Genomic DNA, 19,838 nt, shown 5'->3' on the forward strand with positions numbered 1-19,838 from the left:
CCGTCCCCACCTTTAAATAGTGGAGCTGGGCGTACACATGCCTATCCACTCGGCGCCTCGGCTCCCTCAGACACAGGTCCCTGAAGATGGCAGTATGCATGTGTGAATGTGTGCGAGGGTGTGTGTGTGTGTGTGTCTGTGTGTGTGTGTGTGTGTGCAGGGAGTTTGAGAGTGTGTGTCTGTGTGAATGTGTGCATCTGTGTATATTACAGAAGAGATTGCCAGGCTCTGGCTCTTGGACTTCGTCCTTCCCTCTGGGCAAATTTCTTTTTCCCCAAGCTCATCAAGTACAGCTTCTGCCACCCCTAAGACCCCCCCAGCTCGCGGTTGTCTGTGGAGCCTGTACTCAGCCTTTCCACTGGGCACCCTACTCTCACATCTGCCCACATTACCCATCACCCCTTCACAGCCATCCCGCACAGGACCAAGGCTGGCCACCCGAGGTCACAGACGCAGAAGCTAAGAGGATATGCCAGAATATAACACGACGGGGGGGAGATCAGATCATAAGGCAATTTTTGTTTGTTGCTTTCTGATCATAAACTTGTTATTGAAGTGTAAATAGGGAAAAAGAAACAAACCCCCCACAAAGCTGGTAGAAACCTGGGAGCTTCCGCAGGCCTGCAGGCCCGGCCTGAAGCGAGTGAGTGTCAGAGGCAGAGGGCCACACTCACCTCTGGAGCACAGTGAGAGCCGTGGAGCTGGAGAGGACGGGGGCTGTGCACTCTGCCTTCAGGGCATCTCCGCCGCTTCCAGGGACGTCCTAGGTGGTCACTGTGTCCTGGGGCACAGTGCCAAGACTTGAAGAGCCCTGGAGTGGAGAGATATGCCCTGTCCTCTTCCTTGCCCCCCAGTCTTTACAAACAGCTCTCCGAGAGCCCCAGGTTCGGGCGGCCAGGGTGGGCAATGCCTACCAACAGGTGCCAGCTCATGGCTTAGATGCGTGTCCTCCCCAGGCCCCTCACTTCAGGTTCACCATGGTGATGGGGGCGGCTGGAGGAAGAAGCTCAGTGCAGGGTCAAACAGGGTGGGGGTCTCTGAGGACCAGTCCCACCAGTTCCCACCCTGGTTAGTGCATATGCCCTCAGAGACAGACCTAACGTTCTTCCTCTCCCAGTGCTGAGGCTGAACTCAGGGCTCAGCAACACCCACTGGCTCTTGGTGCTTCTGTGGCCCCGGGGTCCCCAGTTGACAGAACAGACACACACATACAGCTCTCTCTCCAAGGCCTCCCCCTTTCTCCTGCCCATCTTCTTACAACCCATTCTTCCTGTGCAACCCTAAAGGTGTTTGGAAACACAGATTCCTTCAGGTAATCTTATGCTTAACTCTTCGATGGCTTCCGTTGCTCTAAAGTTATAGATAAAGACTGAATGTGGCAAGGCGGTGAGGAAAATACTACAAACGTCACCCAGGATATAGGGATAAGAAGTGGGTTTTATTGGGGAAACTAAAGCACCAAGAGTCAGCAAGAAGAGGTGTGCCGTCAGCCACTCAGCGTCTGTGTGCCCAGGTCAGGCCGTCCTCACAGGGGACTGTATGCCCAGGAAAAGACCTGCCTCCCCTGCTACCGTCCCTTTTGAACGCAATCTCCACAACAACCTTGTTTCAAGAAAGAGCAGCCAAGCTGAGGCGCCAGGCAGTCTGGGTGTGGCTGCCAGCCGAGCAGGGAAGTGTCTGAGAGCGCCAGCTGCCAGCACCTGGAGACTTTCCTGGAAGTTAGATTCAGGTCTTGGGGGAAGGGGAATTCTGACCACGGGAGGCGGTCAAGTTCAGGTGCAGACCCCCCTCCTGGTGAGGGGGAGCCAGCTTGGTGGCTGGTGACCTGAGCCTCTGGGCCCACCCACCACCCCTGCACTCTGACTGGGCTGGCCTCTCAGACCACAGACTACACACAGTCCTGCGGTCACCCAGCCCCTGCTCACGCGCTGCTCTGGAACCTTCCTTGCCCCTTCTCTGGGTCTCAGCTCAAACACCACCTCTTCAAGGTGTCAAGGAAGGCATCCTGGGAATCCAGTTGTTCATAGCCTCCTGTCCATCTCTTGAAGCACATTATCAGTGGTGTTTATTTCATCTGATTGTGTCTGTCCCCCTCTCTAGACCACAAACAGGTGATTTGTTTCACTGTTGTGACCCAATGCCCAGCAGAGTGGCTGGCACGCTGTTTCAGTAATGCAAAAGCCTCCCTGGTCCTCAATTCTCAAAGTGTGGTCCAAGGACCAAGCACATCAGGGTTACCTGGAGCCTGTTAGAAGTGCTCCAGACCTACTCAGGCAGGCGATCCACCTACACATTAAAGGGGAAGATGCTGATCTAGATTTTGCAAGCAACATAGGGACTGGTGACAGGTAGCGGAAGTCTATCCGAGGCATCCAGAGGTTAGCAGCAGGAGGGGGGCACCACATCCGAGGCTGGGAGGACAGCAGGGATTCCAGGGGCTGGAGCTGCCCCCCAGGGTGCCCCAGGGAGAGCCGGCTCACAGCAGGGCGGGGGAGCTGGAGCCTCCGTGGGGACATGGCTGCCGGCAGAGATGCCACGGTGAGCAGAACATGGTACGAATGCCCACCTCTCCCCTCTCTGATCTCCCCTCCTTCTCAGGTGTCTCGCAGCGGCCAAGCCTACCTGGAAGCCAGAAGTAGGGGGTGGCCTGAGAGATGAGGTTCTCTCCCACAAATCAGAGCAGGGAAGGGTTATGGAGCCCACGTGGGTCATCCCTCCATGCCACCCCCAGCGGCCACAGTAGCCAGTGGACAATGTATGTCCCCTCCAGCCCCAGTACCGGCCACGAGATCACCCCTCTCACTTCGCCTGTAGATGTTGGTCTTTAACTTCTCCCCCCATCCCAGGGGCTGCTCATGGAGACACGGCCCGTGCCCTGGGTGAGCTGTGGTGCCAGCCACCTATTCAGCCTCCATGTTTCCCCTGGACCAGCCCAAGCCACCCTTCTGTTTAACCTGGCCTAGGAGTTTATGGACGATCACACCTATTCCCCCCACCATCCCACTTGCCCTGCCAGGGGATTCAAAGGTGTTGTGCGCCCTCGCCCACAGCTCTACACTGATTTGCTCTCTGCTCTTCACACTTGGCTGGTGTGGCTGGAGGTGGGAAAAGCTTTCCAGGCCCCTCACTCATGGGGGAGCACCAGGGACATAGGAAGAGGGAGGCCTGAGAGCTCCTCTGGGATGACAAAGAAGGCTTGGGCATCTGCGCAGCCAGGGGCCAGGGAGGCAGGAGTATGATGTTTGATGTTAGATCACGCAGGAGTCAGAAACGTCTCTAACAGTGGGCCCTCAGCAGACATGTAACTGCACTTGTCGAGGGATGGTGACCAGCCAGCATCGTGACACTGCCCACAGGGCCCTGATGACGACTTCATATACAGGTCTCCCGAGTTCCAGAACTCCTGTCCTCTGCAGAGAAGCTGTAAAAGTCCTTGGAGGAAAAGCCTCATGGTCCCGCGTTTCTGTGCTTCTGGCCACAGCACCTAGCACCCAGGGAGGGAAGCAGGCCTTCCTGCCCTCCAGCCTGGCGTAGCAGACAGCACAGTAATGCCATCCGCATCCTGTCCACTCCTGGGGACCAGTTTCCTCATCCTGGGGCTGGCCAGGGCTGTCTGGTTACCCAGAGACTCTTGGGAAACTCCCTGCAGCTGTTTCCAGGGGAATATGAAGTCTCAGTGAACATGTTCCTGCAGGCACCTGGCCAACCGCTCACCTGGACCCTCCCTCACCAGGAACCTGCTGGATTCCAGGCAAACCCTGATAGGATAGGGCCCTCCTTCCTTCCCTTAGCCTGAGGGAGAGACAGTAAATGCAGAAGCTGAGAAAATCCTTGCTTGTATGTTGCCTTGCATCGTATCGCAGGAGTGTCGCTCTGCCCTTCTAGCTGCCCTGGGCTTAAGAGTGCCATCCATTCCCCCCCCAACCTGGCCTGCACCTGCCCACTGGGAGATAGTCAGTTGACCTGGTGGTCCTATTAATGTCTCTGTGGCCGACCTCTGTCTCTGGTGCTCTCTCCACCCTTACTTCCCTTCTGGCCGCTCCCACTGAGTTCTCTTCTACCCAGCCTGTGCTAGCCAAGAGGGGCGGGGCAGGGCAGGAGGGGGAGAGCTGCAGGGCAGAGTCTACACAGCACTGCGGGGCTGTCTTCTGTGGCTGCTTCCTGGGTCTGACGCCTCATGGTCCTGCTGGCCCAGGCGCTCAGGGCTGTCCCCTCTGACTCCACGTTCCATTTCTGCTGATCCGTGCATGTCATTTCAGTGAGTCCGGCCCAGGAGTCTTCAGCTTCATCCCCATCCTGGGGCCATGCCTTCATCAAACAACTGCAGCGGCGCGCCCCGCCCTGAGCCGGCACCACTCACCGCGGCTGCCCCGGGCAAGGCCGCCCTCAGAAGGCGGTCCCTTCCCCGCTTTAGCGGGAGGCTTCTGTTGAGGGAGTTGGGGGCCAGTTAATAGGTGTGAGGGAGGACTCAGGAAACAAAAAGTCACGGAAAACATAGCGAATAGTGAAGTCTCTCAGTCGTGTCCGACTCTTTGCGACCCCATGGACAGTAGCCAGCCAGGCTCCTCCATCCATGGGATTTTTCCCGCAATAATACTGGTGTGGGATGCCGTTTTCTTCTCCAGGAGATCTTCCTGATGCAGGGATTGAACCCGGGTCTCCCTCATTGTAGGCAAATGCTTTACCGTCTGAGCCACCACGGAAAACATAAGCAAGGTGGAAAGAACAAACCTTTAGCTAGAGAACTGATTACATACTCTAGAAGGGCATGCGGCTGTTAAAAAAAAAAAAAAAAAAAAAAAAAAAACCCTTCGAGTGAGTGGTCCTGTATTTCACATACTTTGGGCACACACAGAAGCCCGTCAAAAGCAAGAATTTGCTACAACGAAATTTAGAGTGAGTGAACTGGGTGAATGTAGTCAAAAAATACAAACTTCCAGTTGTAAAAGAGCTAAGACCTGCGACGTAGGGATCAGATGGTTAATAATACTGTATTGTATATTTGAAAGTTGCTAAGAAACTAGATCTTAAAAGTTCTCATCACAAGAAAAAGATTTTTTTGCTGTCTCTCATACAGGGTTATCGTTACCATCTTTCTAAATCTGTGGGAGAGGGAGAGAGTGGGATGATTTGGGAGAATGTCACTGAAACATGTATAATATCATATATGAAACGAATCGCCAGTCCAGGTTCGATGCATGATACTGGATGCTTGGGGCTGGTGCACTGGGATGACCCAGAGGGATGGTACAGGGAGGGAGGAGGGAGGGAGGGGGGTTCAGGATGGGGAACACGTGTATGTATACCTGTGGCGGATTCATGTTGATGTGTGGCAAAAGCAATACAATATTGTAAAGTAATTAACCTCAAATTAAAATAAATAAATTTATACTTTAAAAAAAGAACTTAAAAAAATAAAAAGGAATGACGTAAAAAAAAAAAAAACAAACAAGAAGATTTGTAACTATGTGTGGTAATGGATCAGAGAAGGCAATGGCGCCCCACTCCAGTACTCTTGCCTGGGAAATCCCATGGACGGAGGAGCCTGGTAGGCTACAGTCCATGGGGTTGCTAAAAGTCGGGCACGACTGAGTGACTTCACTTTCACTTTTCACTTTCACGCATTGGAGAAGGAAATGGAAACCCACTCCACTGTTCTTGCCTGGAAAATCCCAGGGATGGGGGAGCCTGGTGGGCTGCCGTCTATGGGGTCGCACAGAGTCGGACACGACTGAAGCGACTGAGCAGCAGCAGCAGCAGTAGTAATGGCTGATAACTAGACTGATTGTGGTGATCATTTTGGAATATATACAAATATTGAATCATTATGTTGTATAATATAATGTTATGTCATGAAAATAATGTTATATCAGTTGTATCTCAATCAGAAAAAAAAATGAAACTCATTCCTTGGCACCTTTGACATTTTCTAGTTGAGCACTCTCATTGGGCACACAGAAAGGCTCCATCTACCCTAGGAATTATTATACACTTTTTCTGATCTTTTGGTGATCTGCTGGAACAGCAGGAAAAACAATTTTCTTCTTCAAAATTTTTAGCTGGGGACTTCCCTGGCGGTCCACTGGTTAGGAATCTGCCTTCCAATGCAGGGGACATGGGTTCGATCCCTGGTTGGAGAATTAAGATCCCACGTGCCGCAGGGCAACCAAGCCTGTGTGCCACAACTAAAGAAGTGTGCACACCGCAGTAAAGAGCGTGCATGCCACAGCAAACGTCCCTCATGTCACAACTAAGACTCAATGCAGCCGAATAAATGTATATATATTTTTTTGAATAAATATTTTTTAAAAATTGTTCTGTATCTGTTTAAGAAAAATCTTCTAAACGGTGCATGTTTACAAAAATGCGTACATATAAAGCTATACACATTAAATATATTAGAATAGCCTCCTGTGGAGAAGAAGGTCATGAGAGTGGGGAATGGGGATAAAAAAGGAAATAAAAGGGAAAAAAAGACTATTAAAAAAACATTTTTTTTAGCTGATCTTAACCACAATCCTTAGCTGTTTCCCATGGAATGAAGCATTTTTCTGAGGGCAAGAGGAAGGGAGGAAGGTACGCACTTTGACTTAGGACAGTCCGGAGAGATTTCTGACTGCTCAGAGTGCACAGGTGTAGACGACAGGATGGAAATCTACAATCAGCTAGAGATGTTCTTAGTGAAGAGTGATTCTGGATACAAGGTGTGTCTGGGTCTGTTCCCAGTGACCACCCCACAAGCCCTCCTTTATCGGAGCATGGCATGAGTGGCACCGGAAGACTTTTGAATGAAAATCCTGCATTGAAACTGGATTTGTCTTTTAATGTGACTGTAGACATGTCAGCTTTGGGAGCAGAATCCTGAAACTATAAACACTGAATTTCCTTTCACGTCTGCCCAGCGCTGCTCCTATCCATAACGGTCTGGGAAGTAACAAGCAACATCTCTGAGACTCAGTTTCCTCAGCCCTAGAATGAGGCACTGCTGCTGCTGCTGCTAAGTCACTTCAGTCGTGTCCGACTCTGTGCGACCCCATAGACGGCAGCCCACCAGGCTCCCCCGTCCCTGGGGCTCTCCAGGCAAGAGCACTGGAATGGGGAGGCACTAAAACTGCTCTATTCATAAGGAAGTGTATAGAGGACACTAGCAAGCTGCCCCCAGAGTCGGGGCCCCAGGCTAACAGGGGCTGTCGTGCCTGGAGCTGCAAATTTTGGACAGCACAAATATTTGCATCATCACCAGAGAACAGTGGGGTCATCTAGGCCTGCACCACCGTGTGGAACTTTGTGACCTCGGGCAGCTCTTCTCCTCTGAGCCTCCCTTCTTACCTATAAAATGGAGACAGCAGTGCCAGCCTCATTGGCTCCAATGATTAAATTGATAAGAGTGACACGGTAAATTACCTGACACAGTGCCTGGAGCCCAGCAGGCTTGGGCAGTGCCAGCCCCCATGTCTTGCACCTGGTTGCTGAGGCTGAGGCTGGTTACCCGGCCTTCCCTTCTCTCTCTGGGGCCCAGGCAGGTCTTGTCACAGGCCATTTTGTGGCAGAGTGAGTCCCTAGCCAGACCCTCCGGAAGCGGGCATAGGAGCAACAGGAGGAAAGGCAGGTATGCGGGCCACAGCCCTTTTCCCAGAGTGGGGAAGGGAGCTGGCACGGGAGCTGGCACAGGAGCTGGCACGGGAGCTTGTAGCCAAGCACGCCAGCCCCATATCCTCCAGGGGCCCCAGCTCCCCTACCTTCGGGACCCGTGGGGGTTAGTTCTTTGCAGGCAGTGAGTGCGTTGGTGGGGAAGGTGCTCATTCTCTCCTTTTGCAAAACCAGCTAATCCCAGGAGACGCTAGCAGTTTCAGGCAGCCAGAGTTAGGGGCTGGTGTTGGCTGGCGCCCTCCACATTAGGGTCCTCAAACGCAGCAGAAAGTTGCAGGGTCCCCCAGGCCTCTGTCCTGTCTTTCCTTCCCTGCTTGGTTGGGTTCGGGCTCTGGGCTGAGCACCCAGATGTGCCTCTGTGAGACTTCAGGGCCTCTCTTCTCTCTCTCCCCACCAAATTCTCTGTCTTCTGCCTTCACACCCAGGCCCCAAGGCACGCTGGAGTCACTTGGGAGTTTAATGAATTAAATACCTGGAGCCCAACCGGGTGTGGCCTAGGCATTGGGATTTTTAAAAAATGCTGCTGAACACAAAGTGGTAGGCACCGACCCCCATCTTTATGTCGGTGCCATTCACGCACACATCTGGACACACCTCTGCCCTCCCACCTGCTCTCTGCTCCATCTCCTTTGTTTGTTGCTACTGCTTTGCAAACTCTCTGTATGGTCAAGCCACTCAAGATGGTGGATCTCTTGCTCTCTGTACATTCCCTGCCAGACCAGCGCCTACTTCACGTAAGTCTTAGGCATGTGATTGACCTTTCTATGTACTTGCTCCAGGCCCCAGCTGTTGACAGTTCTCATCAAGGGTGGTGAGGGGTGTGCCCTCCTATTAGTTTCCCTGGTAACTAATGAGCCACCTGATGTCAGTTTTTCTGTAACTGGTAATCTCTCCTTCCACCAACCCCCCAGGAGCAAAGACTGCTGCCATGTTTTATCCACCGGCTGCCACACACTATGGTGTGTCCCTCCAGGACCCAGCTTCAGACAGGTAAGATCCCCCTCCCACCCATTAACCTGTGGATGTCTCTATTGCTGACTCCTGAGGGGTGTGGCCCCACACGACTTGCTCAGCGCACTGTCTGGATTCAGACCTCAACCAGCCTGTTCGAGCCCCTGAAAAGTGGGGGAGAGGGGTGGTGAAGGAGGTCCAGTACCTGCTGCTGAGGGCCACAGGGACACAGGAGAGGGGCCTAGTGGCAAGGAGTGAGAAAAGCAGATACTATGAGGTAGGGGACCAGGCAAGAGGCAGGGTTCTTAGCCTGGAGTTTGCAGGTAGAGTTTAAGGCATCCATGAACTTGGGTGAGGAAAAAAAGGATACTGTTGTTTGCACTAACCTCTAGCTGAAAGTTAGCATTACATTCATTATAAATGTGGACAAAACCCATGTCCTATTACCTGTGACTTTGTTACAGGTGGAAATCACTGCCCCTTTTCTATATGACAGACAGTGGTTTTGCTCGTCACTACTTCAGAATTGTGTGCGCATGCTAAGTCACTTCAGTCATGTCTGGCTCTGTGCAACCTATGGACTGTAGCCCACCAGGCTCCTCTGTCCATAGGATTCTCCAGGCAGGCATACTGGAGTGGGCCACCTTGCTCTCCTCCAGGGGATATTTCTGACCCTGGAATTAAACCCATGTCTCCTGCACTGCAGGCAGATTCTTTACCTCTGAGCCACCAGGGAAGCCCATGGGCCTGCTTAAAGCCTCCACTAGGTCTTATTTCTGATTTGTTAAGAAACGCACATATTACTCCATTGTGAATTTACTATTTAATATTAATTAATAGGAACCGATTCACTGTAATCGGTTCCCTTTGTAATTCTGTGTATTTTATTTCATGCGATGAAAACATTCTGGAAAAGGGCTTCATTTTAGGCTGCACAGCACCCTCAAGGGGTCCCTGGCACAACAGGGCTTAAGAAACATGGAGTAGAAGATGAGGCCAGGAGATGGCAGCCATGATTCCAGGGACTAGAGGTAGCCTCCCTTGGGTCTCCCCCAAGGGCTACCTGGAAGTCTTGAGAGCTACCCATTCTGCTGGAAGACTTGGTCTGTGCCAGGCCCGGTTGTTCAGGTTTACCTGGGTCCCCTGAGACTGCTAGAGTCTGGAAGGAATTTCCTGACCTCAAGGCCCCACTCTCCACCTCAACCCCTGAGCCCCGACACCTGGCTGCACGTCTTGCCTTGCCGTTCGTCGGATAAACTGAGATCTTGGCAGCCAGCAGAGCTGACCGACACAGGGAGGGCAGAGTCTGGGAGAGGCCTGGGCCACCCAGAGATGAGAGGACCCCAGGGTGTGGCAGTTACCCCAAGACAGAGTCTGAGCATGGGAGGTGCGGTCCCAAGCAGGGGACTCTGAGCGGGTGAGCTGTGCTTGGGACCACGCCTCCCTGGAGATACAGGAGCTGCTGGGCTTTCCAGGGAGGGCTAGACGGAGTCTGGAGGTGGAGACAGGCTAAGAGTACGAGACTGACTTCCAGCATGGAGGGGTTGGGAAAGGGGGTACCTGCTCCCCTGCCCTTTGACACAAAGGAGGCCCAGACTCACGCCCCTGTAGCTCAGACCCTCCAGCCAGGCTGCCCCTCTGCTCTTTTCACTCCCAGAGGCTGCCTCAGCCTTTCCCTAATCATCTAAAAGTGTCTCAGAATCCTACTCTGAATTGGAAAAGTCTAAATTAGAACAAATGACCTTAATCTGGGGACTTGAAATAAAAACATTACTTGATTTTACAGAACCCCGAGCATAAAAGCCTGAAAGTTTTTAAAGCACGTCCACACTCTCCCCACCCCTCCCCATTTCCTCCTCTAATCCTAGGTCTAATTAAAAAGCACAATCAGAACTTCAGACCCCTCCCTCAAGTAGCCAAGCCCTGAATTAGTTTCCTCGGGTTCAAGTTTCTGACCTTTAGACTTCTTGCACAAAAATGATGTTTCCCCACGAGAAAGAATGCAGGCTTGGGGATCCCTAAGCATTGTTTTCAAACTCACTGAAGAAAGCTAAGCTGCATCTCTCTCCATCATGGGTTCTGCTGTGCCTGCCTCTGGTTAGTGTCCCCGGAGGGGCTGCAGTCCAGAAGGTGTGAGGTTTCTGGTACCCCTGAGCCCCCTGACATAGGCACATCTCCATCCTGGGTCCAGACCTGCTGAGCACACAAAAACAGGTGTTTGCAGGACGTTGGGGAGGAGTTAAGCCTTGAGGAGGAAGCTGGCCTCACAATAACAAAGCCTCCCCGTACATCAGACCTCCTGTGCCCCTGAGAAGGGTGGAGGTGCTCGTCTGAGCATGTATGTGCCTCACGGAGAGCCATATCAGCAGGATATCCCACTGAAGAACAGCTCCTTGCCCCACCCTTCTGCCTCCCCCTCCACCCTTCTCTTGGGCCTGATCTCAGCCCTCCTGTGCTCAGAGATGCTCCTAACCAGACCATCCAGTTCTTGAGGGCCCACCCAGACAACCCCTTTGCCATTTTTTTTTTCTTGCCACTTTTGATTAGAAATTTCTGGTACTTCAGATCCAAGAACACTGGGTGGAAAGGACTCAACTGGTGCTGGGAGAGAGGTGAGCAGAGTAGGAAAGGGGAAAGGCAGTCAAAAGGACCATCTTAGGCAAAGTCCCGGCCTCCACCTGATTCTGGGGGAAGTGTGGTGTGTAAATTACCATTGAGAGTTGACCCAACCTCCAGGAAGGGAAGTTTAGCTTTCCTCCACTAGCAGTTCTTGGCTACAGGCTGCTCTGAAGAGGCATAGGCATTTCCAGTTCACTCCAGAGCCCAGGGAACAAGGAAACCCAGATGCCAGCCCTTAGAAGAGGGTGAGTGCACAGAGCTGGTGAATGGGGGCCACAGGACCTGTGCAGAGTACCCCAAACTCCTGCTACACTGAGCAAATAATTGGAATAAAATTCTCCAAAAAACAACAGGCGCTCAGTGGGGCCGGATCTCTGAGTGGGAAGGAAGGTCAGAGGTCATTAGTAGACTCCCAGCTTCTGGTCCACCCTCTCTGAGGGAGAATCCCTTCCTCCAGGTTTAACCTTCCAAATTTGTCATCTTCTCTTGAGTCCACCAGCGCATCCTGTCCTCCAGTCTGCGGAGCTGACTGACCCATAGGCTGCTAGAAGAGTCTTTGGCCAATATTTTCTCGCGTAACTACGATGACCCAAGTACTCACCTCACCAGCACCCCTGCCCATCCACTCTAGCCGACTTTCAGGAAGGGGATTGTCTGGCATGCAGAATTTGTATAAATCCAGCCACTGTTCCCTTTCTCCTTGTTGACAGGTTTTAGAATTGACCTGCATAGACATGAACGCTTCTAGAATTTGCTTTTCTGGCTTTCTAGATAATGGGATATTTGTTCCCCACGTCTCCCTTGGTGCCTGTACCCCAAAGGCTCTGGGGGAAGGACTGTACCTGTTGTGTTCAGCAGTGCATCCCCAAAGTTTCTCCTGATGCCCAGCAAACAGGAGGAGGTGCTAAGTGACTATGTGTTGAGCAAAACTGATGTCACAGGGCGATTTTTGTACAACAAAGTGTGAAGAATGAGCTTTGCCTCAGCCTCGATTCCCTGGAAAAGTCTGAGGCAAAAGTTTAGATGTTAACACTTTTTGGGGGGAGTGAATCCCAGGGTAGCTGGAGTGAAACAGGCAAAGAAGGAGGGAAGGCAGGAGTGAGCTGGCCACAGCACTGTGATAAGCACAGCAATTGCTCAGCTGCGTAAGACATCTTCAGAGACGCCATAGGGACCACTGTGATGCCAAGAAGTCTGCCTCAGGGGAGGGAGGGAGAAGAATAGATCCACAGATCCCACCTCCCAGCTGCCTGTTTTCTGGGTGGCCTTACCGGGCGCTGGCTAGCCCTCACTATGCATGCTGCCCCCGTGGCCTCAGCAAGCACTGGGAGAGCTGCGTCTCAAGACCATGGTGGTCTACAGCAGTGGTGGTCTACGGCCGCAGCCTGTAGGGTAAGCCAGGCAATAAGCAGAAGCCAGTGGCACTCCCCACCTGCTCTCCTGCAGCCCGCAACTTTGCAGGTTGCCCGGGGTTGGCCAACAAGCAAGCAGAGATGCCAGGCGGGCCTGCAGCTTTTTGTGTCTCCATGGGAACAAGCTTCACAATAGGAGGGAGAGACATGCGGCATGAACTGGGGGTGGGGGCAGGTGTGCCACGGGGCTTCCCAGGTGGGTCAGTGATAAAGAAACCGCCTGCCAATACATGAGACGCAAGAGACACGGGTTCCGTCCCTGCGTCAGGAAGGTCCCCTGGAGGATGAAATGGCAACCCACTCTGGGGTTCTTGCCTGGAGAATTCCATGGACAGAGGAGTCTGGCGGGCTGCAGTTCTTAGGGTCGCAAGGAATCGGGCGTGACTGACTGAGCATGCACAGGTGTGCCCCAGCGTCAGGTGGTTGGGCAAGGGTCACTAGGCAGACCTGGCCTGTACCCACGGGCTGTGCCCAGTTCAGCAACTCCCTCCTATGAAGATCCAAATACTCACTGTGCCTCAAGGATGTGGGAGTGTCAGGCTGCAGCCAACACTGACCAACACCTGCTATTAACATTTTGTTTTCTAGTCTCCCTCTCCTGGAGCTACAAGCTTACTAGGTTCATTGTCTTCCTTCCGGTTTGTTTAGGTGATGGTTTTGTCAAATACATTCATGTATAACAGCTTCCACAATCATCTTCCTTGCCCCATAAGTCAATGCCACAAAAGTGAGATTGTTAAGATAACCTCCATCTCCCAGCAGCAATTTTTGTACCAATCAAAGTATGCTAGGTTATGACAAAAGTTGAATGACATGAAGTAACAAAGATTTATTTCTTGTTTATGTCGTATATATCTATTCCCGGTTGCTGGGTCCTCTTCACTTTACACCTTCTCACTCCAGGATATAGGCTAATGAAGTAGTCATGATCACTGCCATGAACAGTCATGAACACTGCCAAACTTAAAAGCAAAAGTATTGATCTAGAGGGTAACAAATCAGCAATGAGACAGATGTTCTGGCCCTGAAGTGACATACATTCGCTCATAACAGAGTGGCCGGAACTAGTCATGTAGTACCCCATCCAACCACAAGGGGGCTATGAAACAACGAGGAGTCCCGAAGGCAAAGAGCAGGAAATATTTGGTCAACAACACAATTCAACTGCTTATGAACTATATAATTGAATGCTCTCTGGATCTAGGGAATAGAGGCCTAGCTTTACTAGAATTTCAGCCCCTCATAATCCCATTTCCAAACTTAAGACACCGCTAGCCAGTTTTAACAGCACAAGTATACACTATGCACCATTTTACTAGTTCTCCACCAAAGAACTTGTGGTGATTTTGCCAGGTAAAGAAGAACCTCCCAAACTTTCAGGTACAATTGACCCTGGCTCAATAAACCCCCCCCAAAATAAAATAAACCCTGGAGTCAATAAAACCGCTTCCTTGATATGTAGACCACCAGCCTGGTCCTCCAGTCAGGACTTTAAGAGCCTCGGTGATTACTGAAACTTCGGCCACTGTCAACAGCAGGCCCTGTGAAGCAGCAATCTCCAGTCATTTCCCCAGTTTCTGATTGTGTAGACGGAGCAGGTGGCCTGACTGCCGTGGAACCGCTCCCTGACTTAAAGAGTAAGTCTATTGCAATCAGTTCAGTTCCGTCACTCAGTCGTGTCCGACTCTGTGCAACCCCACAGACGGCAGCCCACCAGGCTCCCCCGTCCCTGGGATTCTCCAGGCAAGAACACTGGAGTGGGCTGCCATTTCCTTCTCCAATGCATGAAAGTGAAGAGTGAAAGGGAAGTCGCTCAGTCGTGTCTGACTCTTTGCAACCCCGTGGACTGTATAGCCCACCAGGCTCCTCCTTCCATGGGATTTTCCAGGCAAGAGGACTGGAGTGGGCTGCCATCGCCTTCTCCACCCTTCTGGCCTAAGAGGAAACAAGTTCGCTCCTTGCTCCCTACCGTTGGAGGCTGTTGTGTTGCATTTTCTCTCCTGTGCCTGAGTGATTGCTGCCAGCTAGCATGAAGAGTGCCTGCAGCTAGGGGAAACAAATCTGCAAGAACCCAGCAGAGACTAGGGGCAGAGCTGGTGGTACCCAAAGATGGCCAATAACCAGGGACAAAAGCCAGAGCATATTCAGAGAGTTCCTTCTGTGGAGGAGGTGAGACACCTGATCAAGGGCAGTGGAAGGAGAAACTTCACAAAATAAAAAAATAAAGACAAGGGGAGGCAGAGACTTCTTAGGAAATGAGTCTGTCCTTCTGTAACTGGAAAATCACCTTATACATTGCAATACCTTATACATTGCAATGCATGATAACTCTTCATCCAAATATCTCAAAATATCTTCATCAAAATATCTATTTTTCCAACTTCTGTTCATCATGAATATATATATATATATATAACTTTTGAGATATAAAGGGAATAGTTATATCTGTGTCCATCTAGTTTAATAATTTACTCATATTTTAAACCATAGTTTAAATTGATGTTTCAATCTATAAATGTTTCTTTCTTCCATTACGCATTTTGTGAAACAACTTGGTATCTTTGTTAGTCCTAGGGCCTCCTGTTGAGTCATCCAACAGGTTTCTTGAAAAAGGTCATTTCTTAAGAGCAGAAAACCAAAAAGGCCTTGAGAATTCCAATTCCCCACTTACCATCAAAAAGGTCTCAAGGAAATAAGTTTTCCGATGGTACACTTACTAAAGGTGGAAATGGGGAGCCACTTGACTACTCCGTGGAGGTGTGAGACGGGTGTAACGCCAGGGGACACCCAAAGCACTGTCTACCGAAGGGTGGGAAAAGCAGTGACCCTGGGACGTGTGACATGGTCACAGAAGGTTAGGTTATGAACAAAGCATCTAAAAAAATTTCTTAGGTTAAAACAAAAAGGAGAAACTTTAATAGGTTAAAGGAAATATAAGCCATGTCATCAGAATGCAATGTGTGACTCAAACCAACATTTGGAGATAATCAAGGAAATTTGCCCCTGATTAGATATTAGATGTTTCAAAGAAATGATTATTTTTTTAAAGATGAAGTAATGGTATGGTGTTTTTGTTAAAGGAATCCTTTTCTTAAAGATATATAATGTCTAGAATTTACTTTAAAATAATCCAGCAGCAGAGGTTGGGGAGGAGGTAGAGGAAATGTGTGTGTGTATATGTTCAAGGGGAAAATAAAGAGGAAACAAGATTAGCTACAGCTAATAATTGGTGGATGAGTACTTGGGCAATAATTACACTATTCTCTTTGCTTTTACATGACATCCTCCAGGGACTCCAGCAGAGTATTGGTGTATCTGCATACCAGTGTCCATAGCAGCACTGTTCACAACGGCCAAAAAGCAGAAACAACCCAAGTATCCATCGACAGGTAAACTGAGAAATTAAATGTGATATATAAATGCAGTGGAATATTATTCAGCTATTAAAAGGAATGAAATTTTGATATATAGTACAACATGGTAGACTTTGAAAGCATTATGCTTAATGAAATAAGCCAGACACAGAAAGTCAAATATTGTATGATTTCATTTATATAAGGTACCTGGATTGGCACACAGAGAGGCAGAAAGCAGAGTAGAGGGTACCAGGGGCTGGAGGATGACTGGAAGTGGATATTATTATTTAATGGGTATTATTTATGTGGGGAAGGATGAAACATTTTGGGTATAGATAATGGTCATGGAAACAGTATTGTGAATGTTTTCACTATCACTGAATTGTCTTACAAATGGTTAAGAGGATGAATATTATGTACATTTTACCGTGATTTTTAAAAGAATTTGTATTAATTTTTGGCTGCACTGCATAGCATGCAGGATCTTCACTCCCCAGGCGGGGATTGAACCTGCGCCCTCAGCAGTGAAAGCACAAAGTCTCAACCACTGAACCACCGGGAAGTCCCCATGACAATTGTTTTCTAAAGTTAATTAACGATAATAAGTGGCCACATAATTATTGGATCAGACCACCCCAAAGAAAAACCAAATCAAAATACTGGGACCAGGTGGTAAATGGATCAGAGCAAACACTCCAGAAATAGAGCCCTGGGTACATGTGAGTGAGGGGGGGTTCCCTAGTAGCAGAACCTGACTCTGGGATCCTTGTGTAGCAATTTGCTGAGGGACAGCTCTTAGGAAAACTCTTGGGGAGTGAGGAAAAAGCAGGACCAGGTGGGTGAGAAGAGGCAAAGCTGTGGGCTCAGGAGAAGCCTAGACTCAGCCTGATCCCTCAGGGACTCGGGAACATGACTGGCACCACAGAGGTTGTCCCAGGCATCAGTAACCTAGTACCCCCTGTATCCATCAGTCAGTGGCATGCATGGGGTGGGGTGTGACCTTCCAAGCGTCGCTAGGCAAGGCAGCTCCTATCAGTCGAGGTCAGTCCTCCCAAGAACAATGCAAATGTGAGCAGTTAGCAGTCAAGGACTCCAGCAGCAACAAGGTGGGGGTACCAGCCTGGTGAAAGGACTCCAGACACCAAGACCCTCATTACAATATGGTAAGTTAATAAATTAAAATGCAGCATTTCAAGTCAGAGTGGGAAGGATAGAATATTCAATAAATGATGTCAAGACCATTGATTATCTATTTGGAAATAAAAGACAGCTTGAGCTACACCTCATACTATGAATGAAAATAGGTTTCAAATGGACCCAAGATTTATCCATTTTACAAAACAAACAACAAAATGGATTTGTTCTCTAGATTTACATAACAATAGACAATCATCTGCTATCTCAGCTTCTGTGGGCCAGGAATCTGAGAGTAACTTAGCTGGATGGTTCCGGCTCGGGGTCCCTCATGAGTTTGTAGTCAAGATGTCATCTCAGTGTTCAACTGGAGACGGATCCACTCCGAGATCACTCAGCTAGTTGTTGGCAGGCCTCAATCTCTTAGTGGTTATTGCCCAGAAACCTTGTTCCTTGCCAGGGGCATCTCCATGGTTTATCTGAAGGCCCTAAAAATATGGCAGCTGCCTTGCCCCACAGCGAGTGACCTAAGAGAAAGACGGAGGGTACAGTCATGTATCACCTACTATCGGAAGTGACAGACCATCACTTCTCATATGCTTTTGGTCACATTGTGTGAACTCCTGCACAATGAAGGAGGGGACGACGCCATGGTGTGAGGGCCAGGAGCAGGGATCACAGAGGTCGTCCTGGAGGCTGATTACCACACGAAATCCTTGAAAATATATAGAAAAGTATTTTGATAATTAGTAGCTAAGCATGTTAATAAATCCAGAAGACACAAAAGAAATATTATTTTATCTGCTGTAAGGTAAAAGACATGACCAATATTTCATTTCTCTCTTTTTTAAAACATATATGCCTTCCTGGTTTGCTTTTGGAAAATTGCTTCCCCCTGACTGTGTGTAGCTCTGGTGGCTGTGATGGTCTCTATATGCTCAGTTCAGTTCAGTTGCTCAGTCATGTCCGACTCTTTGTGACCCCATGGACTGCAGCACGCCAGGCCTCCCTGTCCATCACCAACTCCCGGAGCTTACTCAAACTCATGTCCATTGAGTCGGTGATGCCATTCGACCATCTCATCCTCTGTTGTCCCCTTCTCCTCCCACCTTCAATCTTTCCCAGCATCAGGGTCTTTTCAAGTGAGTCAGCTCTTCACATCAGGTGGCCAAAGTATTGGAGTTTCAGCTTCAACATCAGTCCTTCCAATGAACAACCAGGACTAATCTCCTTTAGGATGGACTGGTTGGATATCCTTGCAGTCCAAGGGACTCTCAGGAGTCTTCTCCAACACCACAGTTCAAAAGCATCAATTCTTTGGTGCTCAGGTTTCTTTATAGTACAACTCTCACATCCATACATGACTACTGGGAAAATCATAGCTTTGACTAGGTGAACCTTCGTTGGCAAAGTAATGTCTCTGCTTTTTAATATGCTGTCTAGGTTAGGCATAGCTTTTCTTCCAAGGAGCAAGCATCTTTTAATTTCATGGCTGTAGTCACCATCTGCAGTGATTTTGGAGCCCCCCAAAATAAAGTCTGTCACTGTTTCCATTGTTTTCCTATTTATTCGCGATGAAGGGATGGGACCAGATGCCATGATCTTAGTTTTTGAATGTTGAGTTTTAAGCAAGCTTTTAAACTCTGCTCTTTCACTTTCATCAAGAGGCTCTTTAGTTCCTCTTCACTTTCTGGCATAAAGGTGGTGTCATCTGTGTATCTGAGGTTATTGATATTTCTCCCGGCAATCTTGATTCCAGCTTGTGCTTCCTCCAGCCCAGTGTTTCTCATGATGTACTCTGCATATAAGTTAAATAAGCAGGGTGACAATATACAGCCTTGATGTACTCCTTTTCCTATTGGAACCAGTCTGTGTTCCACGTCCAGTTCTAACTGTTGTTTCCTGACCTGCATACAGATTTCTCAAGAGGCAGGTCAGGTGGTCTGATATTCCCATCTCTCAGAATTTTCCACAGCTTATTGTGATCCACACAGTCAAAGGCTTTGGCATAGTCAATAAAGCAGAAATAGATGTTTTTCTGGAACTCTCTTGCTTTTTCCATGATCCATAGGATGTTGGCAATTTGATCTCTGGTTCCTCTGCCTTTTCCAAATCCATCTTGAATATCTGGAAGTTCACGGTTCCCATACTGTTGAAGTCTGCCTTGGAGAATTTTGGGCATTACTTTGCTAGTGTGTGAGATGAGTGCAATTGTGCGGTAGTTTGAGCATTCTTGGGCATTGCCTTTCTTTGGGATTGTAATGAAAACTGACCTTTTCCAGTCCTGTGGTCACTGCTGAGTTTTCCAAATTTGCTGGCATAATTAATGCAGCACTTTCACAGCATCATCTTTTAGGATTTGAAATAGCTCAGCTGGAATTCCATCACCTCCACTAGCTTTGTTCTTAGTGATGCTTCCTAAGGCCCACCTGACTTTGTATTCCAGAAGGTCTGGCTCTAGGTGAGTAATCACACCATTGTGGTTATCTGGGTCATAAAAATCTTTTTTGTATAATTCTTCTGTGTATTCTTGCCACCTCTTCTAAATATCTTCTTCTGTTAAGTCCATACTGTTTCTGTCCTTTATTATGACTATTTTTGCATGAAATGTTCCCTTGGTTTCTCTAATTTTCTTGAAGACATCTGGATATGCTAGCTATTGTTAAAAAAAAAAAAAAAAAAACCTCCAAAACTCAGTCTCAACCCAGCAAAGGTC

Source organism: Oryx dammah, unplaced genomic scaffold (assembly GCF_014754425.2).
Source record: "Oryx dammah isolate SB20612 unplaced genomic scaffold, SCBI_Odam_1.1 HiC_scaffold_6, whole genome shotgun sequence".
Lineage (NCBI taxonomy): Eukaryota > Metazoa > Chordata > Mammalia > Artiodactyla > Bovidae > Oryx > Oryx dammah.